The sequence below is a fragment of the Microcaecilia unicolor genome, chromosome 5 (genome assembly GCF_901765095.1).
Source record: "Microcaecilia unicolor chromosome 5, aMicUni1.1, whole genome shotgun sequence".
NCBI lineage: Eukaryota > Metazoa > Chordata > Amphibia > Gymnophiona > Siphonopidae > Microcaecilia > Microcaecilia unicolor.
This window is the reverse complement of record NC_044035.1, coordinates 144,306,850-144,324,500: the sequence shown is the minus strand read 5'-3', so window position 1 is coordinate 144,324,500 and position 17,651 is coordinate 144,306,850. Positions and strand designations below refer to the sequence as shown.

Sequence of the window (17,651 nt, the reverse complement as noted above, 5' to 3'; positions counted from 1 at the left end):
TGAGATGCAGTCCAGGAGCTTAAATCTGATTGGCTGTGCTGATATGGGCACCCGACTCGATGTAGTGGAAAACTGCATGGACACTTGTGAAGAGGGGGTGCCAGGTGTGCATTCGAGTACAGTGGAACTGAGATTGGAGTATTTGGAATTGGCCAACAAAGTAGAGGACATGGAAAATCGTGCCCACCACAATAACTTAAGAGTGTGTGGAGATCCTGAGTCAGCAGAATACAGGAATGTGGCAGAAGTGATTAAGCGGCTGGCGTCATGGCTTCTGCAGAATGACACATCTGATCCACTGATAGAGTGAGCACACAGATCACTGGGGCCCTGGTTGATGGACAGAGTTAGAGATATTATACCAGATAGGATGCAGTCTAAGTGGCAGGGGAAGTTATTGAGGTTTATTTGGCAAGGGTGATGGTTACCTTGTTTTTGAGTAAGTTTTATTGGGGGATAGCAGTCTTGAATCTTAAGGAAGTTATACCAGGCAGTGCAGTTACATGCCTTATTGAAATGGCAGGTGCAGAAGTGTAAGTAATGGGTGGATTTTGAGCAGGGGGATTCTCTAGGTGTCCCCCTAATGCATTTACTGTGGCCCCTTGGAGGACTGGTGGAAGTAAGGCATGGGAGGCAGAAGTCCTTGTAGATGAACTACCTTAATGATATGGGTGCAAACTAGGAAGTGGTCAATGGAAAGGGAGAGATCAGGAGCAGAAGTGGAGGAGTAGCCTAGTGGTTAGTGCAGCGAACTTTGATCCTGGGGAACTGGGTTTGATTCCCACTGCAGCTCCTTGTGACTCTGGGAAAGCCACTTAGCCCTCTATTGCCCCAGGTACAAATAAGTACCTGTATATACTATGTAAATCACTTTGAATGTAGTTGCAAAAACCACAGGAAGGTGGTATATCAAGTCCCATTCCCATTCCAGAAGGGCTTAGTTCATGTGGGGCAGTTCTGAGATGCTTGTAGGGGAGGAATTAAAGATTTTGGGGACCTGCAAGGGGAATATCACCTGCAGTTGAGAGATTTATTTCCATATTTGCAGGTCAAACACTATATACAATCAAGTCTGTTGTTTTTAGAGTACCCTTGCCAGTCAGTCAGGTTTTTAGGATATCCACAATGAATATAAGATTTGTATATAATGGAGGCAGTGCATGTAAATCAAGTTCATGCATATTCATTGTGGATATCCTGAAAACCTGATTGGCAAGGGGTACTCCAGGACTGTACTTGGGAAACACTGGTCTAAGAGATGTAACACCTGGGGACATTGCCAGGTACAACTGGATAAAATTACTTCTGTGTCTTTAGAGGAGAAGGCATTGTGTTGGCATTGTGTGTTTTTTAAATACTGGAACCCTTGGTTCCAACAGAGTTGCATCTTCAAAAGCAACACGCACACAGAGATGAGAGAAAATAGAGTCATTATATGTCTGCTGATACCCTGCAAATCTATAGATTGTGGCAGTGGGAATATAGTACTGGTGTTATGCAAGTGAAAACCACTACTATTCTAAAGCTATAAGAACTTGTAATAATTCAGCTAAATATATATTTTCTCTTGTTAGTTCACTAACTTCACCATGCTCCTTATCACCTCAGGTTCCTTAGTTCAGGAAGCTTGGCCCAGTTTTTTTTTGTGGATAAGGTTAACAAGATAAGTCAGTCATTTGCTGATGGTATTTCTGTGGCATGTTCTTTAGTTGATGCAGATTTGTCTAAGAGTTGGTTGGTTATCTATTTAGCAGTTTGGTTAAATTTTAACCAAATTTTTGTAAATAAAGTGTTAGCTGATATGAATTCTAAAACATCGATCTTAGACCTAATTTCTTCTCCTTTTATATGGAATCCTGAAATGGGCCTCCATACATCTACACTCAACCCTTCCCACAATGTTGTAAAGATGCAGTGTTTCTAATTTTGATCCTCAGATTCTCACAAAGTATCATCCTCTTTTAAATACGCCTTTTATCTCTAAGGTTTCGGAAAAGGTAGTGGTGTTTCAATGACATCAATTTACTCCAACAATTGAGAAGTCATCAAATATTACTAAGCAGTGCTGCTAAACAAGTCTCAGTGCTATGGTTAATATGAAATCCAGATTCAGGCAAATTCATGATAGTTATCTCACTTGACTTGTCTGCTGTGTTTGATCTGGTTGATCATAGTTTACATTTACATGTTTATCAGCTCTAGGGGTAGGGGGTCCTGTTTTTGACAAGTTCGCTTCTATTCTAAAAGATTACTTTTTTTTTTAATGAGTATATACAAACTCTTCTTTCTCTTCTCATTGGTTCCACAGGGCTCTGTGCTAGCACCAGTTTTGTTTAATCCTTTTCTAACTCTGTTGATAACACTTATTCAGTCTTTGGGAGTGAGCCCTTATTCCTTAGTGGACAATATTCAGCTGGTTTATGTGGTTGATCCAGATAACGTATCCTTTGATGCACTGAAAATGTCTCTCACAAGGACTGCTAGTTGGCTAAAAGTACATCATCTTAAATTCAATCCAGGTAAGCACAAGGCGATGTTGATTACTGATTGCTCTATCTTCTCTGCTGTTTCATCCATTATAGAGGGATGACCTAACCCTAACTGCACTTAAAATCTTGGTTTTCATTTTTACTCAGCTTTATCTTTTGAACATCAAGTGGCAGCAACCACTAAATCTGCTTTTTATGCTATGTGCAAGATTAGATCTGATAAATCTTTTTTTTAGACCATTAAGTCTCCATTTTGCACTTCTGACTATTGTAATATCAGGTATAATAGTATTTGGCAGTCACTCCTCAAACGTTTACTGTTTGTTGAAAATACTACAGTTCATTTTACGTGCAATCATGTTACTGGCCTATGGAGTGAAGTTTAAAGTACTGTTATTAGTCACTAAGGAAGTGAAGGTAGGCTGTCCAATTTACATTTTGATGTTCTTATTTTGCATATACCTGGACAGGTTCTTAGCTCATAGACTGTCTATTTGTATCACTCCCTGATAATACCTATCATGAATCTACATACTCTTCAGACTTCTATATTTTGCCATGATTACTTTGGAATGCCCTGCCTAAATATTTGTCTTCAGAAGTCTACGCCTGAGTTTAAAAGCATGGCTGGAGACATATTTTAATGTAGCTTTTACAGGGGAGTAATACTTTTTCTTTTCTTCCTATTTAATAGTGTTATGATCATTGTAGACACCATACTATTTCAATGAAGGGCGGTATAGAAAGTGCTATATAAACACTTTAAACTCCCCAAACTATAGATGGAGTACTGCCACACTGAACGCTCTTTTCAAAGTGCCTCCATCTCCAACCCTCCTCCCTTCATTTTCTCCCCAGTCTATGGCTGAGTACTTTCATGACAAGGTTCACAAGATTAACCTTGAGTTCTCTGCCAGGACACCTCCATCTCCCCTTCCTCTACTTCATTCTCACAACCTTCTTTTGCTAGGATATCTCCATCTCCCCCTTCCTCTACTTCATTCTCACAGCTTTCCGTTAACCCCTGCTGCACTTTCTTCCTTTCCTAAAAACACCGAAAAACAAACTGCACATCTTTCGTCCTCCAGATTCACTACCTGTTTCTTTGATCCCATTCCGCCCATCTACTCAGCTCAATCTCTCCTTCTATTATCCCTTCTATCTGTCATATCCTCAATCCATCACTTTCCTCTGCGACTGTTCCTGATGTCTTCAAACATGGCTTTTGCCCTCTATATAAGACAAACGGTCCTTGCCAAAGTCTCCAATGGCCTGTTTCTGGCTAGATCCAAACTATCTGCTGCTTCTGACACTGTTTATTACCTTCTAGTCTTCGATATGTTGTTTTCCTCTCGTATCTCCCATCAAATGTTTATTGTAAGATCTCTTCTCTTCTCTTTATACTTAATCCGTTGGTGCTCTGATCATCTCCCGTGTTTTTTAGTATCATCTTTATGCTGATGTCTCCCAAATCTCTCTCTTTATAACAGAAATTTTAGCAGGAATCCAGGCCCAAGTCCAGTGGCGTTCCTATGGGGGCTGACACCCGGGGCAGATCGCCAATGCGCCCCGCCCCCCCAGGTGCAGTCCCCCCCCGGTGCACGTCGCTGGGGGGGGGGGGGTTGTGCCACGCGCCTGCCGACTCTTCGTTTTCATGCTCCCTCTGCCCTGTTGGAACAGGAAGTAACCTGTTCCGGGGCAGAGGGAGCATGAAAACGAAGAGCCGACAGGCGCGCTGCACCCCCCCCAGCAGCGTGCACCCGGGGCGGACTGCCCCCACCGCCCCCCCTTGGTACGCCACTGCCCAAGTCTCAACCTGCTTGACGGACATTGCTCCCAGGATGTCTCATTGCCTCTGAAACTGAACATGGCCAAGACTGAACTTATCCCACCTCTTCTCATCCTTCCTTTATGTCAGCTAATAACCATGGGGTTATCTTTGACTCCTCTCTCTCTTTCTCTGCACATATCCAACACATTGCTAAAACTTGTTGTTTCTTTCTTTGCATCATCATCAAAATCTGTCCCTTCCTTTCTGGGCACACTTCAAAAACCCGTATCCATACACTCATCACCTCAGACTCAGATTACTGCAACTTGCTTCTCACAGGTCTCCCACTAAACCATCTCTCTTCCCCATCTGTTCAAACGTTTGCTGCATTACTGCCAGTGTTGATACGCTCACATAACCCCTCTCTTTAAGTCATTTCATTGGCTCCCTATCCATTTCCATATACAGCTCAAACTCCTCTTATTGATTTACAAATGCATTCATTCTGCAGCTCTTCTCTTTTCCGCCATATACTCTTCCCTAGGAAGTCACTCTTATCTATACCCTCCATCCTCCACTTCCAGCTTCAGACTCTGTTCCTTTTATCTTGCTGAGTCATATGACTAAAATAGACTTCCCAGGTTGGTACATCATTTTCTGTCTCTGGCCCTATTCAAAGCTAGGCTAAATGTTCACCTTTTTGAGGTTGCTTTTAACTAGGGTTACTATATGTCTGGATTTCCTCGGACATGTTCTCCTTTTCAGGGGACTGTCGGGGGTCTGGACAGTATTTTTCCAGCCTGCTCATTTGTCCAGGTTTCTGGGTGGGCAGGCTAGCTGGCAGTCAGGTCTCAGGGTGCCCTCCCTAAATGTGCCTTAATGTGCCCTGGTGGTCTAGTAATCTTGCAAGGCCACCTCTTGAAGTCTCGACAGCCAGTTTGAAGTGGAAGTGACAGCGAGCAGATCAGCAACAGTGGAAAGGGCGCATTAAGGTATGTTCAGGGAGGGCACCCTGACTTGGGGAGTGGAGGTGGATGGATGCAGTCATGTGACTGGGTGCAGGGAGGGAGGGGGGGGATGGAAAAAAGACTGATGAGAGAGACGTACATGGAGGAAGGGGAAAGACAGCACATAGATAGAAGGTGAAGGAGAGAAGAGGGGGATATGCTGCTCATGAATGGGAGGGAAAGGAAAGGGGGACATGCTGCTCATTGATGTTAACTTTTTTAGAAATGTAAATTTTGTCTAGTTTTGTATTTAGCAGTGTACGGAAGAAAATGCATTTCTTTTACTTTTACCAGTATTGTCACTGCTTATAGAGTCTGGCTTTCTTGGGAGGGTCAAGGTGACTGTGCGGTGGCATTTTATTTTCTGTGTCCTCATTTTTTGTTTCTGCAAATATGGTAACTCTACTTTTAACTCTTAACCCCTATTCATCTATTCAGTACCCATGTTTGTTTTAATCATTCCCATAACAAATAACTCCTTCATCCCTTATTTATCCTGTTTGTCTGTCTTGAATAGATTGTATGCTCTATTGAGAAGGAGCTCTCTCACAAGTGTTTAGTGTACCGCACTGCGTGCGTCTAGTAGCACTAAAGAAATGGTAAGTAGTAGAAAATGTATTTCCTCCATAACATTAAGCTTGGAAGGTTACACTACAAACTCTTTTACTAAAGTCAGATGAAAGCCCGGAATGCAGAACCTAGAGTACGTTCCCCGAATTACAAAGCCGCCTTATTTTTTTAATTAACAAGTTAATTTATGTGTTTTTCAATGTATCAATGTATAATTGCTATAACACTATCCACCACGAAGGAACGTTTCATCCTAGCTAATTTTCTGAGTCAACTAAGCTGTAACAGTCCTCTGAACTGATGGCCTTAGTTCACATTTCAGACAAACAAATCCTTAGCTTTCAATTTCCTTTATTGTACATTCATCTCATTAGTTAACTTATGGCATCTGCTGGAAACTAGAATCATCTAGGTAGCTGTTCCCCATGGCTGCACAGAAAGTTGAACACAGTTTAGCAGAATACTAGAAAAATACTGGGCAGACTGGATGGACCGTACAAGTCTATCTGCTGTCACTGTACCTGAACCTAACTTGCCATGACTATGAAAAGGCATAAACTAAATCTATATAAAGTAAAATTTAACAAAAATAGTCTGAACACCATAAATGGGTTTTTTCTTACCAACCATTACCATCTTAACTGATCCATATTAGATTTAAAAAAAATAAAACACTGTTTTTATGGTTAAAAGTAGTGTAGCGGCTGTGTTAGTCCACTTTATAGACTAAAAACAAAAAAGGAAAATAAGATCGGCAAAAAAAATGATATCAGAATTTGAAAGCTAGTCAAAAATGTATGACATTAATCCAATAAAAAAGGTTATCATATTTTCAGTGTTTGATTTTTATTAATACGCTGCCTTTAAGATTGGCTAATTATCAAGTGACAGGAATAATTCTTTCTACAGAAGAGGATAAATATTTTCAAACAGTAAACCATGGGCGTAGCCAGACTTCAGCGGTAGGGGGGGTCCAGAGCCGAGGTGAGGGGGCACATTTTAGCCCCCCCCCTGTCACCATTGCCGCCACCCCCCCCGCCATTGCCGACACCTCCAACAACTTTGACCCCCCCCCCCCCCGCCGACGACCCTCTCAACCCCCCGCCCGCCGTCGCCTACCTTTGCTGGCGGGGGAACCCAACCACCGCCAGCCAAAGTCTTCTTCCTTTGTTTGGTTTGTCAGTCTGACGTCCTGCACCAGTCCTGCATCAGGACGTCAGACTAAGAAACCAAAGGAAGAAGACTTTGGCTGGCGGGGGTTGGCATCCCCCGCCAGCAAAGGTAGCAGGCGGCGGGTTGGCAGCGGGAGGGGGGGTTGAGAGGGTTGCCAGCAGGGGGGTCCAGGGCCAAATCGGCCCCATAGCAGCTACGCCCCTGCAGTAAACTGAAGCCTACAGAGTCCGATAACTAGGGGGTTGTTATTTGAAAATTTAGAGTTTACTTTTCAGGGCATCTAGTGCTTTGGCAGGCTAAGAAACACAGTGGGTTATCAGTGCATGTGTGTCATAAAATAAATTTTTCAAGAAATTATATGAATTCTGTTAAATGTCAAAAAGTGCCATCTTCTTCAGAATCCCAGCATGCTATCGCAAGCACCTTCATTACCCCCAACAGTCATCTTTCTCGCTCTATGTATATATAATGTGACCCACTGAGCAAAAAGGTGCCAAATGTTAGGTTACAAATAACAGAGGAAAAGGCTGTAAAAGTTTGGAGGGGGGGGGGGGAGGGGGGGACTTATTTTTGAACATTTTGTGTACTATAGGGACTATGCAAATTTTTTCACAACTTTGATGTTTTTCATGTTCTACAGCCTAAAAATTATAGGTACCTAAGGTGGGATATGTGATTCCTGGGGTAACTTAAAAAAAAATTGTAATTAGTCCATACCTGAGGCTGACATGCTGCAAAATTCTATAGTTTAAATCCTTCTATCTTGTGGTATATAAATAATCCACATACCTCACTTTTGGTAACTTTTTGCTCAGTGGGTCACACACACACACACACACACATACATTCTCTCTCTCTGTCACCCCCCCCCCCCCCCCCTGTTTTATTTCAAACAATATAAGTTTAAAATATGGAACAAAAATTAAGTTACATAATTTACATGGTGTTATCTGCTGATTAAAATTCCTTTTGTAGAAATGGTTTCTCCTATTTATTTATTTTTCGGTTTATCTATCACCTTTTCCTAAAAAGGATACCTATACCTAAATTCTCCCTTCCCTTCTTCAAGGTACTTTCTCACTTCCTTTCCCTTCCCCTATGTGCTCTTTTCTCTCTCTCCTCCCCCCCCTTCCCCCTTCCTTTACTCTGTTCTGTGGTTCACCTGCTTATGGAGTGTCGCAGCTTATTAAGATGAACAGCTACAACTACTGTGACCTCCACCTGGACCATGTGGCTTAAAACAGCATCACTATCCACCATGGCCCCTTGGCTTCCATGCAGCTAACATTATCCGACTATGACAGCAAGAGCCAGATGTTTGTCACTGGACTGCAGCAACAAAAATAGCTTTTTTTGGAGGGGGGTTAACAATCATTATAACCAGAAAAAGTTATCCAAATAGACACAGCCAGCCCCTATCACTAGGCATCTGCCTGAAGCAGCATAAATCTGGGGCACTACAAAGTTATCAACAGCACTTAATCACACCAACGGCTGACAGCGTGGTCTACCTGGGGACAGCTAGGGTCTTCAGCTGTTCCGGGGAAGGGGGGAGCTGAAGGTATAACTTGTCTGGAATGTTTTTACGTTTGGGGAGCGTGCCAGGTGCCCTTGACCTGGATTGGCCACTGTCGGTGACAGGATGCTGGGCTAGATGGACCTTTGGTCTTTCCCAGTATGGCACTACTTATGTACTTATGTACTGAATACCCTTGGGTTAGCCCTGCAAACAGATTCGATGAAGGGATGAGTGGGTTCTTACATTACATACTGAGTACATGGTATGGTTTTTCTACTTGCTGCAACATGTTCAAACAGTGTCCTGACTAAATGAAAAAGAAAAATATCATGCAAAAGGAGGAGGAGTTATGTGTTTATGAGTGTTGTGCATGCATGTATACCAAAATGTGTGGGTGGGTAGGATTCATGGGGAAGGCAGGGTGCGTATGTTAATGTATCACTTCTCGGAAATCCTGTGTAAAGTCATTTACAATTCTGTACAAAGGTATTTGAAAATTCTGTGCATAGTTTAGTTGTAAGTAATTTGATTGCACAGAATTCCTCCACCAGGTCTGAAATTCCCCACCTTTTCTCTCCACAGGTTCCACTCTATCCAGCTCTCTTAATCCCTCCAACCACAGTTCTCAATTCTCACCCCCACTCTCTATTCCTCTAACTCCCAGCAAGACCTCTAATTCTCTCATAAGAACAGCCATACTGGGTCAGACCAATGGTCCATCTAGCCCAGTATAAGACCTCTCTTGTCTGAATCCATGCTGACTTTAAATTTAAATTTGGTGGAGACAAAGTAAATTATTCATTCTGGTTTCTACTAAGGAAGATGTAACGCAACAACACATGAAAATATTTCATGGTGACAATTCCAAGGAACTAAAACAAATTTCAGTAAGTCTGAAAGATGTAATAGGTCAGACTGACTCATTGAAGAGCAGTGTGAGGGGGGGGGGGGGGTTATAGAACACTGCCCCTCACCCTTAAGAATAGACCTTCAGGTAGTCTCAGCCACCTTAAAACCACTAGTCCCACCCAAAGAAGGGAGACAATAGGGAGTGGAGCCAAAATGACAGGAACCAGGAAATATAAAAGGCAGGCCCAGGGAAGGAAGAACTGAAAACCCCAACATATGCTTTACGACACACATTTAGCTACTATGACCTGTCTGAGGTAAGCCAACCTTTTGATTTGAAGACTTGGAAGTCTTGATCTGAGGTCTGGCTAGAGCCAGACCTGGAAACCTAGTGATAGACTACCTGACCCTGTGAACTAACAGGCTTCATGATTAAGAGAATAAAGTGCTTGCCTTATTTTACAACTTTCTCCAGCTGTGATATTTAGAAGGCCTGCCCTCAACCCTTGCTCACAGTATCACATGTTATGGCAGCGGTGGGATTTGGAGCTTATCCTGCCTGAGGAAGCTGGATCCTTGACCTCTAGGGCTATTAATGATACTACACTGGGGCATTGGGCAAAAGGGGTTAGTCTTGCCCTAGTTGGGGGGGGGGGGGGGGGAGTATATCTAGTGCCAGATGGGCAGGTTTTATTTTTGTATACCTGTGTACTGTGTGGTTCTGGCCGCTAATGATACAGCAAAACTATGGAAGGGCAACTCCAGGCCTTAGTGTAGGGCCAGCAGCAGGTGCAACAAGTAGTACAGAGGCAATGGGAGTACCTGCAAGCCTTTCAAAGATCTCTGGAAGGCCAACATAGCTTTCTGACCCAGGTGACACAATCCTTGCAGTCTCCCAGGTTGCACCCTCCGCAGTTCCGGTGTTACCAAAGATGGTACCGGAGGATGACCAACTCTGAAAAAATCGCCCCGTCTTGTTTATTGGCCAGAAGTGTCATGAACAGCTCTTCTAGGGAATTTACTGACCAGTAGCAGCCAAACGGCATTCCAAGATGTCAATTTCAATGCGGAAGTAAAAGTCACCATTTTGGAGAGGGCAGGCTGCACCCAAGAGGCCTACCGTCAGCGTTTTCAGAAGAGATTCCTGCAAGTTAAAGAAACCCCCCAGAGTTTCTTCTACCGCCTCATGGAGGTGGCCTGGAGATGGCTGCAATCAGAAGGCAAGACAGGCCTGGAGATTGCAAGAGTCATTCTCCTGGAACAATTCCTTGAAGGGTTACCCCCACCTATAAAACAGTGGGCAAGGCGGTACCCTAAAGGACCCCAGAGTGTGCTTTAGAAGTGGCTGAAGCCTTATACCAGGTACATAGGTAAAAAGAGAAACTGAGTAGACAGTTTGGTAAGGACAGAAAGAGGATAGAGATAGAGTGGCAGTAGGGGAGGAGGATGAGGGGAAGATGCTGGGCACCTTTGAGGGGGGAAAGAGGGTGAGGGTAGGTCAGAGAAAGGAAGGGGTGATGCTGGTCATGGAGCAGGGGAAGAGAAGGGAAGGACAGATGCTAGACAATGAGGAGGGGGAGAAGAGAAGGGGAAATGCTGGGCATAGAGTGAGAATAAGCAATAGAGGAGGTGATTCTGGACACAGGGCATGGAGGAGGAAGAGGAGGGGGAGTTAGTGAAAGACTGAAGAAGGAAAGCTGTAAGTAGATGCAATATAAAAAAAGGGGGTGATTGAGAACTGAATGAGGAGGAAGCTTAGTGGATAGGGGAGCAGAAGAATGCATGGAAAAAAAGATCAATGTTAGAGATGAATGTAGAAGAGCAACTGAAGGTATGAGGAGTGAGAAAAGAAATAGCAAATGGATAGGAGACCATGTGAACAGAGTTAAGAAAAGACAGACAAAGGGAAATCAAAAGCCAGAGACGGGAAGAGATGATTAGAAAATAAAATGACCACACAACAAAGGTTAGAAAAACATTTTAGTGACTGGAATATGGCAGTTTTTTGAATTTACAATTGCATCTTTACATTTTGCACAGTACAGGGTGAAATGCATCTTTCTCAGTGTAGCACTATATGCAGAGTGTGGCTTCTTGGAGCTTCAGTTTAATTTTTGTCTACATATTACTGTTTTCAGTTAGTGGTAATTTATTCTGCACTTAGTAAGAGTCTGTCACTGTGCTCAGATGTGACCCATGCCAGGTATTCTGTTAGCATGGAGTTTTTATGTAGGGATCTGTACTAATCTGAGATGTTCTATTTTCCCAGTAAGTGTATTAACATGATAGAGCCCAGAAAGTGAAAGTGCCTTGGTGCTTTGTAGCTTTTACTATATGAGACGTGGGGTAAGGAATAATATATTGTAGAGGAATATATTCGAGTTATTCCCCAAGTTTTCCACGTCATCACTGTGACCCCTGACGCAGGTGCTAGTCACCGAAACATGGCCCGTGTCAGGTCTTTTTGTCAAGGCTCATTCATTAAAGAACTGTGTTCCATTTTTAAAGGCCCGTGGTGCTGTTTTTTTTGTTTGGACTTTAGTTTGTACTTCGTTCCCTCTCTTTTGCTATTAATGACAAAGCAAGAATCAGGCATTTTTTCATCTAGTGAATTCAATGGAAATGTCCTAGTTCTGCTCGGCACCCACAAGAGTCAAATGTACTGGGTCGAGGTCAGTATTTTTAATGTTATATCATGTTAGTCCTACTGCTACGTTTCAATTTGCCATTTCTAAGTCTACCTCATTGTATTTATGCTTATTTTTGGTCATTTCACTGTAAAATTGTAAGTTTTATGATAAACAGTACCTGCTGTACCATCTTGAGTGAAACTTTTGATATAGGTGGTTAATAATTAAATTAATTTATTTAACTGCTACAATTTTATAACCAGTGACGCAAAGATTTTCTTTCTTTATTTATTATATAAGCCTTTTTTCTTGCATCAACTGCCAAGCCAATGTTCTGAGTGAGGAGAGCCTCCCTCCCCATTCCTTAACCTGAACTTCTTGAGGAGGGCACCATCTCACCCCTTGCCTCAGGTAGCAGATTGTCTTAAGCTTCTGCCTGTGGGAGGAGGAGGCACACATCTGAAGTTTTTGCCTAAGCCATCAGGTACTTTTGGGATGAATTTGAGCTAAGCCCCCTTAATCTATTTATTTGTTATATTTGCATCCCACATTTTCCCACCTTTTTGCAGGCTCAATGTGGCTTACATAATACTGTAAAGGCATTTGCCAATTCCGGTAGTGAAACAAATACATGATGATATTGTGGTCGAATAAAGGTACATGTGTTTCTGGTACAATGGAGATAGAGGAGAGGAAAGGATATATAGAGGGGCATAATGGAACAGAAACGCCTATCTCCATGGGCGTTAATCTCCGAGAACGGGTCCGTGAAGGGGCGGACCGAACCGTATTATCGATAAAAAATAGACGCCCATGTTTTATTCGCCAATGTGTGAGCTGGGCGTTTTTGCTTTTCAGCGATAATGGAAAGGGAAAGTGCCCAGCTCAAAAACGAATAAATCCAAGGCATTTGTTCGTGGGAGGGGCCAGGATTCGTAGTGCACTGGTCCCCCTCACATGCCAGGACACCAACCGGGCACCCTAGGGGGCACTTTTACAAAAACAAATAAACAGGTAAAAGAGCTCCCAGGTGCATAGCACCCTTCCATTGTGTGTTGAGCCCCCCAAATCCCCCTCAAAACCCACTGCCCACAAGTCTACACCATTACTATAGCCCTAAGGGGTGAAGAGGGGCACCTACATGTGGGTACAGTGGGTTTGGGGGGGTTGGACGACTAATAAGCATTAAGCAGCACAATTGTAACAGGTAGGGGGGATGGGCCTGGGTCCACCTGCCTGACGTCCACTGCACCCCCTAACAACTGCTCCAGGGACCTGCATACTGCTGCCTGGGAGGAGGGTATGACATTTGAGGGTGAAAATAAAAAGTTGTGAAACATCATTTTTTTGTGGTGGGAGGGGGTTAGTGACCACTGGGGGAGTCAGGGGAGGTCATCCCCGATTCCCTCTGGGGGTAATCTGGTCATTTAGGGCACTTTTTGGGGCCTTATTCGTGAAAAAACAGGGTCCAGGAAAAGTGCCCTAAATTCTAGCTACAAACGCATCCATTATCGGCGAAGGGCGCCCATCTCTGTTCGGGTGATAACCACGCCCCAGTTCCGCCTTCGACACGCCTTCGACACGCCCCCGTCCACTTTGTCCGCATCCGCGACGGAGTGCAGTTGAAAGCGTCCCAAATTCGGCTTTTGATTATACCGCGTTATTCGTTTTTGTGAGATAAACGCCCATCTCCCGATTTAGGTCGGAACTTGGGCGTTTTTCTCGTTCGATTATAAGCTGGTTAGTGTCCATTACTAGTTTTGGTTTTGCTATGTTGAGGAGTGTAAGTGTTTATGTTGGGTCGGTGGGGTATGCCTTTTGAACAGGTTGGTTTTTAGTGCTTTTCTGAAGTTTAGGTGGTCATAAGTTGTTTTCACAGCTTTTAGCAATGTGTTCCATAACTGTGTGCTTATATAGGAAAGGCTGGATGCATAGGTTGCTTTGTATTTAAGTCCTTTGCAGTTTGGGTAGTGAAGGTTTAAGTACGTTCGAGATGATCTGGTTATGTTTCTGAGTGGTAGGTCTATGAGGTCTGTCATGTATCCTGGGACTTGGCCGTAATAACTACTGCTAGAGCACAAGCTGCATCCTCGACCTCCTTCAAGAGAACATTTGTTTTTGTCATCCCATTAAATAGGTGAATAGTATTTACCCCACATCCCGCTGAGTTTGAGCCATGTCTGCCATCTAAAATGTCTGCTGTGCTAAGGGTCTTACAATAACTTGAATGGCAGTGACAGTTTCACAGCGCATGAGAATCATAGGCATTTGTGCTTCACCCCCTATGGAACTCATTTTCCTATTTTTTGGTCTATGGTGGTATGAGCAATTGCCAATATTCCTGTCCTACTGAATCTAATAGAATTTCATGGCATTGCTGCTAGTTATCCCTGCTGTAGTGACATTCACCATACCAACAAGTTGGCAGATACTGTACAGGAAAAAGAAAAACTAGTTAACTTTTTTTGTATTTTATTTCTCTTTGTAACGAGGGTTTGGGACAGGGAAGAGGCACCTATGTAGTTCCTGTATATGAATGCAGAATGGTGATCCAGTTACACATGATTCACTCTCAACTGCTGGAAAAGCTGCAAAGAAATGCATACGAGCAGGCAATGTCAGTAGCTACCAGTTTATGCCACTTTGCTGGACTATATCAGACATAGAAACATTGTGATGGTGCAAAGCAACAAGACCCTACAAGCGAGAGTGGCTGAAAATATGCAAAGTGAGACAAAAGCCACATGTCCAAACAAACAAACTGCCCTAGATTTCTCACAACAAAAACAAGAATCCTCTCATTGGCTGGAGGAGCATATAAGACAAAAGAAATTGGCCAGGTTTGAATGACAACAACCCTTTATTTAGTAAGACCAATTGTGATTTATCTGGGGCATGGCAGGGACTGCTGTTTGTTATTTCTTTTGTGAGGACATGGACCAAGTGACACATAGATGTCCCCCCCCACCCCACTTTGAATTGACATGCAGAATACAGTGATGAGAGGCTGGCGTGCAGAGCATGAAGATGACAGGGTAAGGGAAGAGGATGCACTGGCGGCAGGCAGCTGAGAGTTGCTCACCATTAAATGCACACTGGAACTCGACTTCCGTTTCTGGAAAGAGCAGTTGGAGGGGGATAAAAGAGAAGGAGAAAGGAAATAGTAATAAAAAGGAGCAGAAAAGAGGCTACCAATAAATCAGCAGGGCAGCAGAAGAGGGGCTGGCTGCTTGTAACTTGGGGACAGGAAAAACAAAAACCAGCAGAGGGGTACACAGTACGAAAGGCAAATAGGAAGCAAAAAAAAAAAACACCAGACAAAATATTAAGCTTGGCCAAGTAGGGAAGCAGTTTTACAAGGGAGACAGAACCCTCATTTCAGGATGAGGCCCTCTATATTCATCCATCATCCAGGTATTAATGCACATCAAGGAAGAGAGCTGCCTTGTAAAAGGGAATGTCAAGATGCAATACCTTTGATCATATCCTTTCCAAGTAGACACAAATGTTGTTGGCTCCAACTGCCCAAAGTTAACCACTTTTTTTCAGATTACAAATTACGCACTGCCAAGCACACTATATGAAAAGTTCCTTCCCCACACACTGCACAGCCACACACTGCACAGTCTTGGGACAGGGACAAAATGCCAACTTCACAGCTCATATACTGCACAGCTCCACAACAGGGCCAGAAGACCCCAGTCAAGGCTAGATGATTTGGTAGAAGAACCTTGCTAAACTCTAGAATCCATTCTGAAGAAATGTTATAACAGATCAGTAAGCCAACTACTTTTCCAGTATTCCAAATTACTTATATAATAAACATGTAAAATGAAGTCTCCAGCACTGCATTAAACATCAATCCAACATTTCTCTGGTTCTGGTATAATCACAGAATCTCATCCCTAAGAATGCAAATGCTTCAGCTGAGCAAATACACTTCTATAAACCAACTAATGCGCCAGTACTGGGTTTTAATATCCAAGAGCAAGACATTTTACAAGTTTAGAATGCCTTGGAATGGCAGTTAATAACAAATTCATCATAAAATACAAAAATAACTGGACCATTTAAAATTTGAGATATAGGGTAATCACCTTACATAAATTTGCAGTGGAAATATTAAACACATGCCATGTATATTTTAGGGCTGTAATGCAATACCAGTTTCTTAGCAGGAGCTCTCTTCTCCATCAGTTTCTTACTCAAGAGAATATGAAGCACTTAAGTACTTATCTTTTACAAACACTAACATTTCTTCTGTAGAGAAGATCTAGACATCTCCAAATTCTATCAGCTGGTTTTGTACAAAAAAGGAATACATTAAGACATTTTTGACATATTGACACTGGAATGAACACCTGAATCCGGCCTTGAAGCTGTTGGATGGTTCTGTTGGGCTTTATATAATTTTGTTTATGACTACTAATCCAATTCAAAGTTTAGTCCAATTTTTCTGAGTCAGCTTTGACCAGCTTCCCATCATGTTCTATTTATTTATTTTTTAAAAATGCATAAACCTCACAATCTACTATTTTTGGCAGTGTAGAAGAAAACATTCTTAATATAAAACACAAGAACAAGAAAAGCTAGTTAAAAATGTTACAACAAAGTTTCTTCAAACAAATATAAAACCTTCACAATATCCTTTCTGGGTGTGCAATCATCGTACAATGAATTCAATTGAGTCTGCCTTCCAATGCCTGTATAAAGAGGAATTTTTTCAATACCTTCTGAAGCCATTTTACATTCTTAAAAGACCATATATCAACTGGCAAGGAATTCTAACTTTGGGCCCGCAGTATGAAAAATAGACGACTTATACTCATCTAATTTTATCACATGAAATGTTGGCACATCTTCAAGATCTAGATGGTTGATATACATGCAAACTTGCTATGATAAGCAAGTAGACAATTATTTAGAATCTCAAAAATAAGTAAATAAAATCTCATATTTAATCCTCTATTCAAATGGAAGCCATTGCAATTTGTTGTTAAATTTTTTTAAAAATTAAGGATAAAAGAGAACAATACAATTGTAGTAAACATTAGGAAAATTCAAACCAAGTACAACAAGACAAACCTTTGAATGTACAGACAAAACATTATGGACATAACATCTTCTTTCTTGCAAACATTGGATATACAATTGAAGGCAGAGGAACAATTTACATACAGCCACCCACACCCATAATCAATATCCAGAATCCAAGTCAAGCTGTGGTGGAAAGTTGGGGCAGGAATCAGTATGGAACGGAGTAAACTGCCACTGTGATGTCAAACTACAACAGAAAATATGCTGGGGATTATATGCTTGGGGTGATCAAGAAGAGGCTAAATTCTATCAAGGTGCAATAACAGAAGTAGCAGGACACACAAAAAACTGGAAAGGCATTAACAGCAATAACAAAAGACTTTACTGGTGCAAATCATCGAAGGAACCCAATGCGGTCATAATTAGGCAAGCTACACGCATCAAGGATTAAATTCTTCAAAGTTATCTGAACTGTGTATCATCAAACATGTGTCAGGTTCCCTTGATGAGTTGCTCCCATAAAGTTTTTGTGGTTGTCATACTACCTTTCTTTGCATATTCTGGCATTTGTGTTGTTGCACCTAGGAATTATATGCTAACCACTTT

General features: G+C 42.4%; 1 protein-coding gene and 1 long non-coding RNA gene across 9 annotated transcripts in view; one reads left to right on the top strand and one right to left on the bottom strand.

Moving 5' to 3' along the window:
* The window catches only part of CAMK2G (calcium/calmodulin dependent protein kinase II gamma), a 563,068-nt gene that overhangs the window by 88,035 nt on the left and 457,382 nt on the right, over positions 1 to 17,651 (bottom strand). The gene's annotated exons all lie outside the window — the stretch shown is intronic.
* LOC115470333 overlaps positions 11,988 to 17,651 on the top strand; it is a 113,502-nt gene continuing 107,838 nt past the window's right edge. The window contains exon 1 of the long non-coding RNA XR_003942185.1: positions 11,988 to 12,050. This is a non-coding gene — a long non-coding RNA (uncharacterized LOC115470333). The remainder of the gene's footprint in view (positions 12,051 to 17,651) is intronic.